General features: G+C 44.7%; 1 pseudogene; it reads right to left on the bottom strand.

Annotated features, from left to right (window-relative positions):
- The window catches only part of LOC147058853 (ankyrin repeat and BTB/POZ domain-containing protein 2-like), a 29,417-nt pseudogene extending 14,383 nt beyond the window's left edge, over positions 1-15,034 (bottom strand).
- Between the last annotated feature and the right edge of the window lie 2,540 nt (positions 15,035-17,574).

Below are 17,574 nucleotides of genomic sequence, written 5' to 3'. Positions count from 1 at the left end.
TGTGGTATACAAGCTCAACTCAACACACCCATCATCCAGCCCAAATGATCCATAATACCTATTGGCTAGTTCTGTCCAATCCGAATGGCCCAATTTAGGATATTTTTGACCCAGCTTTTTCAAAGGTGTATAATTGTGTTTTAAAGCATTTCTAGAATATTTTTTCCAATAATGATGTTTGTGTGCTCCAGATTCTTTTATTAATTGTACTACTTTGCTTTTAAATGTCTTTATTTTCTTTTAAAAGTCAGATTTTGCCATCAAATGTTGTTTTGTAGCAATGTGAAGTACATCTCACTAACCAACACACTATCATGGGCTGTTACACACTGTCAAATGTTGTTGCCTTCGTCCCCTTTTCAATTGCCTAAGTGTGTTTTTCATGCACACATTGACTACTGTTGCAATTTTTCTTTTACCGTTTAAACATCTGGCTTTGTATCCATGGCAATCACGGCCTGTCACGTTTATCCATCCCATCCCCCCTGCGCGGTGTCTCATCCACCTGATTGTCTCCAATTTAATCCAGTCTCTCTTGTATGCTCGTAAAGTCCTTCCTTCTGATAGTCTTTGCATGTCATTACAGCTCTGGACTTACTTTTAATTCCTCCATCCCGGATGACAGAGGAAGTTGGCGAACTTCTAATGTTATGAGCCCTACTGAAGTAAAGCTAAGTTAAATCCCCAACCAATTTCACCTGTTGACCTTCCTCTCCATTTGACCACTTGTGTCATTTAGTTGCATTTTGCACTTTAAGTTTGAAACTGTTGGGTTATTCCTTATCATTTTATTTTTTTTACCATTGGCCTCTTCCCCACTTTGACGGATCCACTTTGATGATTAAAAGGACAGCTAGTAGCTTATTGCTAGTCATGACCCCTTTTTCCAGGCTTTGCCACTGAGTTGTAAAATTGACTGCCATGAATCACAACCGGGTTCCACCATAGAACCTGATGTACTTCAGACCTTTTATGTGTTTGGAAACACAACAATCTATAACGTACAAGAACGCACCTGTCTCTTCTCAATATCATCATTGGAGGTTCTAAATTTTGATTTTCCACTGATTCCATCTGCGGGCTGGACAGGAAGTAGTACAGTGAGCGAAGGGCATCAGCCGCCCAGCATTGATTGGCTGAGCGAGGAGGGCTAATGGAAGAAGTTAAACTTCGCAGACGGTGCATGTGGTGCATCGTTCTAGACACCAGATCACCTGTGCAAATGTGTTATTTGGAAAAAAAGGTCAGTTGTGCACTGAGGCCTTGCTATTTCATTTGAATGTAAGACATGAAGTTCATATCCATCCATTATTTTTCTATCCTACTTGGCCTCGTTATGGTCACAGAGAACCGAAGATGACCTAGGGACAAGAGGCTGGGCACACATACTATATATGGTAAAATAATCATTCACATTATGGCTCCAGACTGCACACTTCAACATTTTTTCTTTATTTACGCATGTAAAATAGACAAAAAATGTCACAATGTACAAATTTGTGATTTGTTTCATTGTTTTCAAATATGATTATGTTGACAAACGTCTACTGTACATTTGTTGGCAATAACACGCAAATGAGGGATATTCCAGAAAGCAGGTTTAGTGAAAATTTGTGAGTATGGAATCCAAAGGAATGTCTGGGTTTGTAATTTGAAGAATAGACGTAAGTGAAACTCTGAGTTGCTCACCAAGGCAACTGACACTGGGTAGCTAAAATGCTCCTTGAACGTTTTCTGTAAGAAATCCGAGTTCAGTTTCCTGTCTCAAGGTAAGTCAAACTCAAAGTCACAATTGGACTCATTGCTAAATCATCTACCTGGAATACCCCACTGAGCTATCAATCAACATTTACTCCTAAACAAGAACAAACTGTTGTGATTCTGAGTCAATAACGTGCAAAATTACCAACTCTGAATAGAACATGTACAAAGTATAAATACATACATATATATATATATATATATATATATATATATATATATATATATATATATATATATTATGTGTGTGTATATATATATATATATACACATATAATGAGAGTGCTGTGACCATTTTTTATTCTGGATACAAGGCCAAAATTGTTATACCGTAATTTTCGGACTATAAGTCGCGTTTTTTTCCCATAGTTTGGGTGGGGGGGCGACTTATACTCAGGAGCAACTTATATGTGGTTTTTTTCTTTCAAAAAAATTTACTTGATCATTAACACATTACTTACTAGTACAGTTGATCACCTCACATATTATTTTTAATACACTGGAAAAACGAATGAAGCAATTCACACTTTAAAGCACAATATTCAAGTTCATGAAACAAATAAACAAAACAAAAAAAATACTGAAAAAGAAATAGTTATTTTCAAACTAAACTGAACGAGGGTGATTTGAATTTCACCATTGGCCGTGACGCAACAACTGGGAGGGGAAAGCGCTCTTTTTATGAGTTTTTAAAAAGCACAGGTCTGGTGAAGAGAATTTAGTGTGGTGATGTAAAAAAAAAAAAAAAAAAACTGTAGGGGCAGCAATGCAATTTAGGATGCAAGCTCTGCTTGTGATGGACAGCATGCGAGCACACATCACGCCAGACATGCAAATCACGAGTCTGACGGCGCGCGTACGCGGCATTGTTTACACGATCGATGATCGATGTATTTTATGATTTGGAGTGACACAGATCGTTTGATAAACGTGTTATTTATGTAATAATCATTTGAATAACTCTGAATGTTACGTTAGGCCCGTTCTCAGCCTCTCGTTTGTGTATGTCACGTTAGCATACCGTATCGTTTAGCCTGTTGTTGCTGGTTCGTGTCTGTTTTTGGTGTTGGATTTTGACAAATAAATTTGCCCCAAAAGTGCGACTTATACTCCGGAGCGACTTATATATGTTTTTTTCACGTTATTGTACTTTTTATGGGTGGTGCCACTTATACTCCGGAGCGACTAATAGTCCGAAAATTACGGTAAATTGTAACATTGGGGGAGCTGGCAACTTATAGTGATGGGCCCCATGAGGCTAACACTGCTCACAGTTTAAACAAACACACACGAAACACAAGTGCCAACTGTGACTGCGGCACCACACACACAGTAAGCCCCTACCCCCTTTACACACACACACTTACTGAGCTCCGCAATGCTGCCCACACTGGTGGCAAGTAGGGCCTGTTCCAACATTCGCAGCTCCATTTGAATATATGTGTCTTCCTGGCTCTCCAAAGATTCATCAGCAACTTTTTTGGAAGGCTTGACATGGGCTGGCAACGACATCTCTCTTAAACACAGTCAAAACAAGTCACCGAAAAGACATTGAGCAGTTGGTACATGATATCTGTATCACTATATACACTCCAGAATATCACTATTGGCTTTGCATGCAACACTGCTTGCGTGAGCTAGTATAGAGAACGGTTTTGTGAATTTGTTTCAAACTCTGTTCAGGAGACTGGGCGCTTGAGCCAATTTGCTGAAAGGGAGAATATCAGCCTGATTTGTTGCCAGTCAATCATAGTGACAGTAGATCAAAGTGAGAGACACCTCTGACCAATGTTCCCTCGAAGCTGCGCACTTGCGCAATCGCGCACTGCTTGCACATTCTCAGCGCACAAGAAAATCTATGCAGCGCATAAAATAAAATTCAACATAAACGTATTAATTAATATCTAATATTAGACCTAATCTAATCTAATGAATTAGACCAATAATATTGTTTTAATATTGCTGACCGTCGACGGTGCTGTGGTGGAGAGAGTGAGCAGAACCAGATTCCTGGGGGTGCACATCAGTGAGGACCTCTCCTGGACCACCAACGCTGCGTGGCTGGCGAAGAAAGCTCAGCGCCGCCTGTACTTTCTGCTCAGGCGAGCAAGTGCTCCTCCCGCCGTCATGACCACATTCTACCGTGGCACCATTGAGAGCGTCCTCTCCAGTTGTATCGCTGTGTGGGGTGGTGGCTGCTCTGAGTACAACATGAAGGCCCTGCAGCGCATACTGACCACTGCGAGTAAAATCATGGGGCTCCCCTCCCTGAAGGAAGTTTACGCCTCCCGTCTCACCCGCAAAAGCGGCCGCGATTTTGTGTGACGTGAGTCACCCCGCTCACTCTTTGTTTGTACTTCTGCCCTCTAGGAAGAGGTACAGATGCCTGTGCTCCCATACCACCAGACTCAGAGACAGCTTCGTGCTCCAAGCTGTCCGGATCCTGAATTCCCTCCCCCCTCCACCCTCTGCTACATGACGTCCGGTTCTTTTGCGCTATGATCTGGCTGTCTGCTATTAGCGCGCTTGCTCCATTTTGCTGCTCTTATTTGTCTATTTATTTATTTATTGTTTATTTATTTGGGTTATTTGCTTATTACTTATTTGTTGCTCTTGTCTGTTCGTTTTTACTCTTGGTGCTATTTGATGTGAGTGTTGTGTACTGTGTCTAGTCACCGTGGGACGGTGGGAAACGTAATTTCGATCTCTTTGTGTGCCTTGGCATGTGAAGAAATTGACAATAAAGCGGACTTTGACTTTTGATAAAGGCAATGTAGCATGTGAGCTTTCGAAGGAAAAAATGTGGACTGAATGGAAGTTGGACTACCTCAAGCGTCACATTCAGCAGAAAAGTCATTTGAAAGCTGTTGGAATTGTACGAAGACTCAAGATGGGACAGGGGATTGGTACATTATTGCGGGAGAGCGCAAAAGACAGAGAGAAAAGGAAGGAGCTGTCACACAAAACAAAATCTGACCCCGAGCAAGTTCAAGTTCGCATTGACAATATTTTACTTGCCATCAAAATGAATGCATCAATGCTGTCAGTTCAACAAATCCACGGTCACATGGCAAAGTATGTGAGTATACCAGAAAGCTGGCGAAGCAAAAGCTATGCCTTTGAATTTGTGAACTCAATCAATGCAGAATGAGACTATGTGCAGTGTTAAAAATGCACCCTGGCATACCCTGATAGTAGATGAGAGCACAGACATATCAGTACACAAAATGCTAATCCTATATATTAAATATAGGGAGGAAAATGATGTTAACTATAAAACTGTGTTTGGTGGCATCATCTAGCTGACAGCATGCACTGCTCAGGATATTGTGCAGGCAATAACTCAGTTTTACTCCAAACATGGACTGGACATGCAGAGAATGGTGATGCTGACCTCCGATGGTGCCTCAGTAATGCTAGGAAAACACAACGGAGTTGCGGCTTTGTTAAAGCGCCAAATAACACCCCTAACTGAACAGCATTGTGTGGCCCATAGAGAGGACTTGGGCGTTGATGATGCCTGGAAAAATGTACCTTTGATGCGAGATGTGGAAACTCTTCTTAGAACTGTGTATTCCACTTTCTCTCGGTCCACTGTGAAGAGGGGCAAAATGGAGGACCTAGCAAAGATTCTTGATGAAGATACACTGTCATTCAGGCCTCTGAACGAAGTGTGATGGCTGTCGCGGCACCAAGCTGTCAATGCTGTTCTGAGGAACTACACTGTGCTTCAAGAATTCTGCAAAAGAGAATTCACTGATCCCCTCCGTGAGTCGTCACCTTATCGTGGTGGAGGGGTTTGCGTGCCCCTATGATCCTAGGAGCCATGTTGTCTGGGGCTTCATGCCCCTGGTAGGGTCACCCATGCCAGAAGGGTCCTAGGTGAGGGGCCAGACAGAGCACGGCTCAGAAGACCCCTTATGAGGAATACAATAAATGGATGTCGTTTTCCCTTGCCCGGACGCGGGTCACCGGGGCCCCTCTCTGGAGCCAGGCCTGGAGGTGGGGCTCGAAGGCGAGCGCCTGGTGGCCGGGCCTTCGCTCATGGCGTCCGGTCGGGCATAGCCAGAAAAGAAAACGTGGGTCCCCCTTCCAATGGGCTCACCACCTGTAGGAGGGGCCAAAGGGGTCGGGTGCATAGTGAGCTGGGCGGCGGCCAAAGGCGGGGACCTTGGCGGTCCGATCCCCGGCTCCAGAGGCTGGCTCTGGGGACATGGAATGTCGCCTCTCTGGCTGGAAAGGAGCCCGAGCTGGTGTGTGAGGCAGAAAGGTTCCGACTAGACTTGCCTCCACACATAGTTTGGGCTCTGGTACAAGTCCTCTCGAGAGGGGCTGGACTCTCTTCCACTCTGGAGTTGCCCACGGTGAGAGGCGTCGAGCAGGTGTTGGCATACTTATTGCCCCCCGGCTGGGCGCCTGCACATTGGGGTTCACCCCGGTGAGCGAGAGGGTAGCCTTCGGGTGGGGGGACGGGTCCTGACTGTTGTTTGTGTTTATGCACCGAACGGCAGCTCAGAGTACCCACCCTTCATAGAGTCCCTGGAGGAAGTGCTGGAGAGCGCTCCTTCTGGGGACTCCATCGTTCTACTGGCTGACTTCAATGCTCACGTGGGCAATGACAGTGAGACCTGGAAGGGCGTGATTGGGAGGAACGGCCCCCCCGATCTGAACCCGAGCGGTGTTCTATTATTGGAATTCTGTGCTCAACATGGATTTTCTATAATGAACACCATGTTCAAGCATAAGGGTGTCCATGTGTGCACTTGGCACCAGGACACCCTAGGCCGCAGTTCGTTGACCGACCTTGTAGTCGTGTCATCGGATTTGCGGCCGCATGTTTTGGACACTCGGGTGAAGAGAGGGGCGGAGCTGTCAACTGATCGCCACCTGGTGGTGGGTTGGCTCCAATGGTGGGGGAAGATGCCGGTCCGACCTGGCAGGCCCAAACGCTCTGTGAGGGTCTGCTGGGAACGTCTGTCAGAATCCCCTGTCAGGAAGAGCTTCAACTCCCACCTCCGGCAGAGCTTTTTCCACGTCCCGGGGGAGGCAGGGGACATTGAGTCCAAGTGGACCTTGTTCCGCGCCTCCATTGTTGAGGCAGCCGACCGGAGCTGTGGCCGTAAGGTTGTTGGTGTCTGTCGTGGCGGCAATCCCTGAACCTGGTGGTGGACACCGGCGGTAAGGGATGCCGTCAAGCTGTAGAAGGAGTCCTATAGGGCCTTTTTGGCCTGCGGGACTCCGGAGGCAGCTGACAGGTACGGATGGCCAAGCGGAACGCGGCTTCAGCGGTTGCTGAGGCAAAAACTCGGGCGTGAGAGGAGTTTGGCGAGGCCATGGAGAATGACCTCCGGACGGCTTCGAGGAAATTGTGGTCCACCATCCGGCGTCTCAGGAGGGGGAAGCAGTGCACGGTCAACACTGTTTACAGTGGAGATGGTGTGCTGCTGACCTCGGCTCGGGATGTCGTGAGTCGGTGGGGGGAATACTTCGAAGACCTCCTCAATTCCACCGACACGCCTTCCATTGTGGAAGCAGGGCCTGGGGACTCTGAGGCGGACTCTCCAATCTCGGAGGTCGAAGTCACTGAGGTAGTTATAAAACTCCTCGGTGGCAAGGCCCCGGGGGTGGATGAGATCCGCCCGGAGTTGTTAAAGGCTCTGGATCTTGTGGGGCTGTCATGGCTGACACGCCTCTACGGCATTGCGTGGACATCGGGGACGGTGCCTCTGGATTGGCAGACTGGGGTGGTGGTTCCCCTCTTTAAGAAGGGGGACCGGAGGGTGTGTTCCAATTACAGGGGAATCACACCCCTCAGCCTCCCTGGTAAAGTCTATTCAGGGGTGCTGGAGAGGAGGATCCGTCGGGAGGTCGAACCTCGGATTCAGGAGGAGCAGTGTGGCTTTCGTCCTGGCCGTGGAACAGTGGACCAGCTCTACACCCTCGGCAGGATCCTCGAGGGTGCTTGGGAGTTCGCCCAACCAGTCCACATGTGTTTTGTGGACTTGGAGAAGGCGTTTGACCGTGTCCCTCGGGAGGTTCTCTGGAGGGTGCTTCGGGAGTACGGGGTGCCGAGCTAACTGATAAAGGCGGTTCGGTCCCTGTATCACCGATGCCAGAGTTTGGTCCGCATTTCCGGCAGTAAGTCGGATTCGTTCCCAGTGAGGGTTGGACTCCGCCAAGGCTGCCCTTTGTCACCGATTCTGTTCATAATTTTTATGGACAGAATTTCTAGGCGCAGCCGAGGCGTTGAGGGGGTCCGGTTTGGGGACCTCAGCATCGCGTCACTGCTTTTTGCAGATGACGTGGTGCTGTTGGCTTCTTCAGTCCGTGATCTCCAGCTCTCCTTGGAGCGGTTCGCAGCCGAGTGTGAAGCGGTCGCGATGAGGGTCAGCACCTCCAAATCCGAGTCCATGGTCCTCGGTCGGAAAAGGGTGGAATGCCCTCTCCGGATCGGGGATGAGATCCTGCCCCAAGTGGAGGAGTTCAAGTATCTTGGGGTCTTGTTCACGAGTGAGGGGAGGATGGAGCGCGAGATCGACAGGCGGATCGGTGCAGCGTCGGCAGTAATGCGGACTCTGTACCGGTCCGTCATGGTGAAGAGAGAGCTGAGCCAAATGGCAAAGCTCTCGATTTACCGGTCGATCTACGCTCCTACCCTCACCTATGGTCAGGAGCTATGGGTCGTGACCTAAAGAATGAGATCCACGATACAAGCGGCTGAAATGAGTTCCCTCCGCAGGGTGTCCGGGCTCTCCCTTAGAGATAGGGTGAGAAGCTCGGTCATCCGGGAGAGACTCGGAGTAGAGCCGCTGCTCCTCCACCTTGAGAGGAGCCAGATGAGGTGGCTCGGGCATCTCATCAGGATGCCTCCTGGGAGGTGTTCCGGGCATGTCCCACCGGTAGGAGACCCCGGGGTCGACCCAGGACGCGCTGGAGAGACTACATCTCTCGGCTGGCCTGGGAACGCCTTGGGATCCCCCGGGATGAGCTGGAGGAAGTGGCTGGGGAGAGGGAGGTCTGGGAGTCCCTCCTAAAGCTGCTGCCCCCGCGACCCGACCCCGGATAAGCGGAAGAAGATGAAGCTGAAGCTGAAGCTGAAGAATTCACTGATAACAGAGATCCAGTGGCAAAGTACTGCTTCAAAAAGCTGAGTGATTCAATGTTCAAGGTTACTGTCACTGCTTTGGGAGATGTTTTGGTGAGCTAGCACAACTCTGCCTCACTTTACAAAGACGCAACCTGACTGTGATGGAAGGACACTTCTTTGCTAGAGCAAAGATTGAGAAGTTGCATTCCCAACACTTGAAGGAGAAGGATGTACAGTGGAGTGACCGTGTCAAAGAGGCAATGGGGACCTCATCAGCTAATGGCAGAAATGCTGGTGAGATTACTCTTTTCATTAGTAAACTCTGTGATCACATGGATGCTCGTTTTCCAGAGGATGAATTAAAGGATTGGTCTGCATTTGACATTGAAGCATTGAGCTCAGACATCAGTTTTGACTATGGATCAGTAGACATTGCCACACTGGCAAAGAAGTATTTGGCCATTCTCCACCACCCACAGTCTATGGGTCAATCAGCACATTCTCAGATATGGTTGCTACTGCACTTAGACGTGAGGAGCTAAAGATCTCACAGCTTGTGGATATTTGTGCTACATTTCAAGCTTCCAGTGCGGATTGTGAAAGAGGATTTAGTTTAATGAATCATATCAAAACAGCGTATAGAAATCGTCTTGAAGTGGCACATTTGGACCAGCTGATGCGCATAAAGTCAAAGCAAGAAGCAGACGAAGCCATCAACCTGGACAAAGTGTACAACCATTGGAGAAGTGAGAAGGACAGACGTGAAAAATAAGGTAAAATTTAAGTCCGATTTGCGTATTCTAGTGACATTTATTAAGATTTTTTATTCATGGATATTAATCATTAATGCTGTTACTACTAGATATTTTTTGGGTAGTACAAATGCTAATAAAAAACTGAGTAATTAGATATTTTACAGACAAAGAGTTACAGGAATTTACACTGTATCACAAGCTACAGCACATGTCATTGTGCAAAATATGAATGTTTTAATGTGAACAAAATTTTATGTCTGAAAGATGTATATGTATCATTTCTTCCAGAACAGGACCCTCAGCCAGGCCACAACTGGACTTCACCCAGGCCAGAGCAGGACTCTTCCTATGGCCAAAGCAGGACTCTTCCCATGGCCAAAGCAGGACTCTTCCTATGACAAAAGCAGGACTCTTCCCATGGCCAAAGCAGGACTCTCACATATAACATACTACACATCTCATGAACAAGATTTTTGTCTTTTTTTCATTTTAAGTGGGCAAAATCACTTATAGTAAAAGTAAACTAATGAAAATTGCTGCTGTAATTTGATTCTTTTAATAAGCCATGTAACTTGCTATGATCCAAGGTTTTGAACGGGTGTGATACTGTTGTGTGGCCACAGCGTGCACATCTGATGTTGCTCACAGTGGTTCTCAGTGTACTCAGGGAGCTTCTGTGTATGCCCAGACACATGAAAAATTAGAGGAAACATTGCCCCTGACCTCACTGAATAGGAACTGAACCCCATCTGTGGCTTTGTAAACACAAATTGAAGTCACGCAGGTGAAGTATATTATGCAGGCATTTACTTACAAAATTTTTTAGTTAAATGATAGGATGAATGGTTGTAGCAGAGAGTTGTGGGATGTGAAATATTTTTTGCATTCTGACAAAATAAGTGCGTGGGACACCTAATATGAACAAGCAGTATCAAAAATGTATCGATGTAAATAACACATGCAGTAGACCTCTTCAAGAAGATGGACTCATTTTTGGATGTACATACAAACATTAAGTACCGTCCAATACCTGCAACTCCACATTTGTGCTTCGAGACCCAGAAGTGTCTCCCCAAAGGTTTTCTGTTCCTTTACTATTTTGCTACTGTATACAATTCCTGTATATTAAAGAAATAGTAACTAACACTATTAGTCTCAAGCTATAGCAGAATTTTTTAAACTTTTAAAGTTGCATAAAAGGGCCATGGTTCACAAAAAATGTTTAGAGGTTTACTATCAGGTCTGCTTTGCCACATGCCAGCAGAAGCCCAAGCCAGCAGAGTCATGCTCGAAGTCATCACCAATCAAAGTTTGTGGAAGTTTGCTGATGGACAACACACATCCATGTCTTTTGTGTTAGAGCAACTATTTGCTGACCCTGCCATCCCGGACAATGACAACAGCAGTGAGAACAATTGGTAAAAGCCTTCACTGACCCAGCTAGTGAGTTTGAGATAGCCATCTGTAATTTGGAGAGTATGTGAACTGTATATTGTATTTATGCTGTGCAATACCTTAAAGTTTGGTGAGTACAGTCTACATTAATAAAATGAAGAATGTTAACCGTATATTGAATGGAATTGAATTAAGAATCAACTTCAACATTTTCCTTTACTTTTCATGAGCTTAGCTGATCTTTAATTGGGGAAAAGTGTCCATCAGCCTGACCAGAATTATCACTGTGACCTAGAAAACTCACCCGGAGGCCACTGAATAGATGCTTTGAGGGCAATAAAAATAATAGTAATAATAATAATAAGTTGAGTTGAACCTGAAACGAACGTGGCTTTGATTACTCTGTTGTGTTTACTAAAGGGTGAACAGGAATCTATTCATAAGTACACAACAGGAGACCAGTCTGCAGAGAACAAAACACACGCCACTGTTTTGTGATTCTACCTGCGGCCCCTAAAAACTCAGTCACAAACATATACACGCACACACACACACACACACACACACACACACACACACACACGCACACGCACACGCACACACACACACACACACACACACACACACACACACACACACACACACACACACACACACACACACACACACACACACATCCACCTTGGCTACTGCATCAAACACTGCTCTGTTCTGTGATTCTACCTGTGGCCCCTGAAAACACGCACGCATGCAAGCACACACACACACACACACACACACACACACATCCATGTTCATGTGTGTCTCCCAAAAGAAAACAGGGCCTCAAACAAAACAAAGGTCATTTTCTGCTGCCAAGTATAAAGCTGCTCTTGTGTTTAGCTGCGAGAAATTAGTAAAAATAAATTTATTGAAAAAAAAACTTGGGTAAAGGTCAACATAACCTTGCGGTTCAACAAAACTATGTCAGGCCTAGGTGCCAGTCTCTTTTGTTTTGCGACATGTGTCCAAAACTACTTTCTACAGTAATAGTATCCCTGATTTGGGTTCCCTTTACAGAGAAACTGATTGGTAAATTCACCCAACAAGAATGAGCTTTACAGCAAGACTGCTGTTTCTTTTTTTTTAGTTCTAGTATGTTTTGTATTTTTTAAAGTTAAGTTTTTGTTTTATTCTCTTTTTAACTTCTTGTGTCTTTTTATTGTGCATTGTACAAATTCAATTTCAAGTAACGTGATTGGGAGATGACATTACCGCAGAGTAACGCTGCAACCCCAAATATTCTTTTTAAAGAAAAAATATATTTATGTCAAGTCAAGTTTATTTGTATAGCCCTAAATCACAAGCAGTCTCAAAGGGCTTCACATAGTCTATGTGAGCTCAAGATCAGGGGGATGCTTTGAGAATAATTGTCAGGGGGATGCTTTGAGAATAATTGTCAATTGTTTGTCCAATTATTCTCAAAGCATCCCCTGATCTTGAGCTCCCAAAATTAGTAATTACCGTAATTTTTGGACTATAAGTCGCGTTTTTTTTCATAGTTTGGGTGGGGGGGCGACTTATACTCAGGAGTGACTTATATGTCTTTTTTTTTCCAAATAATTTACTTGATCATTAACACATTACTTACTAGTACAGTTGATCACCTCACATATTTTTAATACACTGAAAAAACGAATAAAGCAATTCACACTTTAAAGCACAATATTCAAGTTCATGAAACAAATAAACAAAACAAAAAAAACAACTGAAAAAGAAATATAGTTATTTTCAAACTAAACTGAACGAGGGTGATTTAAATTTCACCATTGGCCGTGACGCAACAACTGGGACTGGAAAGCACTGTTTTTTTTTTTTGAGTTTTTAAAAAGCACAGGTCTGGTGAAGAGAATTTAGTGTGGTGATGTAAAAAAAAAAAAAAAAAAAAACAGTAGGGGCAGCAATGCAATTTAGGATGCAAGCTCTGCTTGTGATGGACAGCATGCGAGCACACATCACGCCAGACATGCAAATCACGAGTCCGACGGCGCGCGTACGCCGCATTGTTTACACGATCAATTATCGATGGATTTTATGATTTGGAGTGACAGATGGTTTGGTAATATTGTTGCTCTATGATAGTTATTTGAAATATACTTTATATATCGTTATATGGGTCTGTGGAATAATTAGACATGCAAATCACGAGTCCGACGGCGCGCGTACGCGGCATTGTTTACACGATCGATGATCAATGGATTTTATGATTTGGAGTGACAGATGGTTTGGTAATATTGTTGCTATATGATAGTTATTTGAAATATACTTTGTATATCGTTATATGGGTCTGTGGAATAATTAGACATGCAAATCACGAGTCCGACGGCGCGCGTACGCGGCATTGTTTACACGATCGATGATCGATGTATTTTATGATTGGAGTGACAGGTGGTTTGGTAATATTGTTGCTATATGATAGTTATTTGAAATATACTTTTTATATCGTTATATGGGTCTGTGGAATAATTAGACATGCAAATCACGAATCCGACGGCGCGCGTACGCGGCATTGTTTACACGATCGATGATCGATGTATTTTATGATTTGGAGTGACACAGATGGTTTGATAAACGTGTTATTTATGTAATAATCATTTGAATAACTTTGAATGTTACGTTAGGCCCGTTCTCAGCCTCTCGTTTGTGTATGTCACGTTAGCATACCGTATCGTTTAGCCTGTTGTTGCTGGTTTGTGTCTGTTTTTGGTGTTGGATTTTGACAAATAAATTTGCCCAGAAAGTGCGACTTATACTCCGGAGCGATTTATATATGTTTTTTTCACGTTGTTGTGCATTTTATGGGTGGTGCGACTTATACTCCGGAGCGACTAATAGTCCAAAAATTACGGTAGTAATTAATTAATAATTAATGTAATTAGTCATCCATAAAATTGCCGCAGCAAGTTTAGATCTACACATAGTGCAAACTTGTTTTATTTTTCAGTGGGGGGGGGGGGTGGCAATGACAAAACAGCTTTGAGTTTTTTCAAATTCGTCTACAATAATATTTTTTTTCCCAATTAGATTAGGCACTACAACTCAACCGATTGAAGAAACTCCTTTTTTTTAAAGAAAAAAGAGAGAGAGAGAGAGAGAGAGAGAGAGAGAGAGAGAGAGAGAGAGAGAGAGAGAGAGAGAGAGAGAGGAGACAAATGTACTGTAGTAAATGTACTTGGCATCAGATCAGATGCTCGTAGACCTGCAGCAGCCCCCACAGCTCCGCGTCGTTCTTGACGGTCGCCTCCAGCATCTCGGCGCTCATTGGATAGCAGGTGATGCTGCCGGCGTCTTCCTCACTCCACCTCGCTGCCTGTGTCGCACAAACCGCCACCTCCTCCCCCAAACGTTTCATGCATGAGGTCAAATAGAGCGCGGCGAAGTCGTGCAGGCGCTCTGACACTCGCGTGTCCACCATCCATCTGAAGAAGCGAGCGACGGAGAGCGACAATCCGCACTGCGCAGATTTGCCAAACTGACGCACGGAATCTCCGGAGCTCATGCAGTGCAGGGACACCGCCTTCACCGCGGAGGAAATGCAGGTGTCAGCCAAAGCCCAGCTCAGCACCAGTCTCACGGTGCTCTCGACCTCCTGGCGTGTGGATCGCTTGTGGAACTCACTCAGTCGTTGCGCTTCTCTGGAGATACGCACTAAAGCCCTCCCGAGCAGCATGGAGAATCGGCGCACTACCACATTGAACACATCATCCGAACCGACTGCTTTACGCACGACTCTTCTTAGCTCCTGCTCGGTCCACGGATACTCTTCGAGTTCAGGTAGGATGGGACACTTAGCCACTAGGTCTGTCACATCTTCAAGAAGTGTGCTCACTGTGTCCCAACTTCCATTCCTGCTGTTCAAGGAGACAGCCTGACCCTGCGGATTATGGGTCGACCCATCAGAGGAAGACCAACTGAGAGAACGCCCAGGGTATCGGGCCGCGATGCCTGAATCAAGGCTCAGTGACTCCAAGTTTTTCACCAACACACCACGCGACATGATGCAGAATTGGGGATGAATGATTTCCACTTCAACATCACGGGCTAATTAAAGTAAGATTATCCCTGGGCTGGTCTGACTGCCGAAAATAAATGGGGGTGGGGCCTCATTAAAAGTGAGATTGGCGCAAGCCAACCACGATGTTGCCCAGTTGACCAAATGCACCGACCCCAAAACCAGTAGCGCCATAAAAATGACAGTGTATCTGTACAACACCGCCTCCTTCTGGCATTTTGGTCGATTTTGGGTGCGTACCCACTACAGGATACAATCAACAGCGTGGCAGCATCATTAGGCCTAAACAGGAAATGAATGTTTGTAATCTTTGTTTTTGTTCATGCTATAATCATTCTAACTCATCCTTGCTTTTGTTTGTGCTATAATAACTAACTAACTAACTAACTAACTAACTAACTAACTAACTAACTAACTAACTAACTAACTAACTAACTAACTAACTAACTAAATAACAAAATAACTAAATAACTAACTACACACAAGGGCACTGACCCCCACCAAAATGTACTTGGACCCTCTCGGGTGCATTTATTTTGTACAATACAGTGAGTTAGATGTGAAATACAGAGTCAATATCATCACACACAGAGTGTAGTCAAAGGTTTTAATATTTAAGAACCCGAGTTTAACAGACAATGTAATATAAAATGTACTTAGCATTTGAATGTACAACAATTTTTAATAAATCATTACAGAATAATTAATAGTTTTCTGCTCACTTTGCTGATCGAATAAACAACACTTTATTGTTGGCACTGGTTTAATTAGACAAAATTTACAGGATTCATACTTCAATAAATTCTGACAAATGACTTTAGCTCTGCTTAACCTAAAACAACCACACGATGTCAGGTTTTTACCATTTTTAAGCACAGCTATACCGCCTTGTCCTATGACACTAAAGTGGGTCCTGGTATGTATTTAACATGTACACTAACGATATAAACATTCTTGTTAGGGTGTTAAATGCAATGTTTGAGGAAAAAATCATCATACAAAATAAAATGGACTGCTCCATATTTGAGCTTCTTATTGTATTAAATAATCAAAGTGCAGTACTGATGGAATCAATTTTTAGAGTAAAACCATAAATAACAGCAAAAAACAAGCGTGAGTAAACAGTTTCACTGGGTGCAATTCTGACAGTGAGCCAGCTCACCACGGCAGAGGCCTCAAGTTAATTTTTCAGTCGAGTTTAACTCTTATGTCTGATGGATACTGTTTGAAATATAAAGTATGTAATCAATATTCAATTAAGGCCTCAAAATATCAGTAAAAAAGGTAAAAGGGCAAGCAAAAGTTTTACACCCTTTGTTCCCTGATGAAAAAATTCAAAACTACAAAAAAATAGGTCTAAAAAGAGTGAGGCCTCTGTTTGACGTCTCTAATCTAAACGTTACATCAAGCTTAATGTGGTTCTTAAGTTCCAAATTTGACATGAAAATGATCCTAATATTTTAGGAATAGTATGATCATAAACACAAAGAGTGGAACTGTTTAAAAAGAGGGGTTTTAAATACTGACCAAATAATTGTTAAAAACAAGCATCTCTTCTCAATTTGAGGAACTAGTGGGTAGTTACTGTAAAAGCTCATTTTAAAACTCCCTCGTAGGCGCACTTTTGAAAAAAAATCATTAACACAACTTCAAACTGCAGCAAATTGCTGTAAAATTAGTGTGTCTTAATTGCAGGAATTGAAGCAATATCCACCCAAACCACTATTTAAGTTTTTAAAACTAATCTTGCCAGACTTGCCGAACATGAACTAGAGCTGAACATAAGTACGTTTTTTGACTGGATGTAAATGCAGATAAGAAAACAGATGCTGCCTCTACAGAGGTAATGTGCCAACATTGTACTACACTAGTTGTTCATGCAGTTATTATTTGACACAAATGTTCTATGTTTTGGACACGGGTGAAGAGAGGGGCGGAGCTGTCAACTGATCACCACCTGGTGGTGGGTTGGCTCCGATGGTGGAAGATGCCGGTCCGACCTGGCAGACCCAAACACTCTGCGAGGGTCTGCTGGGAACGTCTGGCAGAATCCCCTGTCAGGAAGAGCTTCAACTCCCACCTCCGGCAGAGCTTTTCCCACGTCCCGGGGGAGGCGGGGGACATTGAGTCCGAGTGGACCATGTTCCGTGCCTCCATTGTTGAGGCAGCCGACCGGAGCTGTGGCCGTAAGGTTGTTGGTGCCTGTCGTGGCGGCAATCCCCGAACCCGGTGGCGGACACCAGCGGTAAGGGATGCCGTCAAGCTGAAGAAGGAGTCCTATAGGGCCGTCTTGGCCTGCGGGACTCCGGAGGCAGCTGACAGGTACCGGATGGCCAAGCGGAACGCGGCTTCGGCGGTTGCTGAGGCAAAAACCCGGGCGTGGGAGGAGTTTGACTTCCGGACGGCTTCGAGGAAATTCTGGTCCACCGTCCGCCGTCTCAGGAGGGGGAAGCAGTCCACGGTCAACACTGTTTACAGTGGAGATGGTGTGCTGCTGACCTCGACTCGGGATGTCGTGAGTCGGT

The sequence above is a fragment of the Syngnathus leptorhynchus genome, chromosome 3 (genome assembly GCF_054491065.1).
Source record: "Syngnathus leptorhynchus isolate UIUO chromosome 3, UIUO_Slep, whole genome shotgun sequence".
NCBI lineage: Eukaryota > Metazoa > Chordata > Actinopteri > Syngnathiformes > Syngnathidae > Syngnathus > Syngnathus leptorhynchus.
The sequence above is the reverse complement of the archived record's forward strand: the minus strand, read 5'-3'. Positions and strand labels throughout refer to the sequence as shown.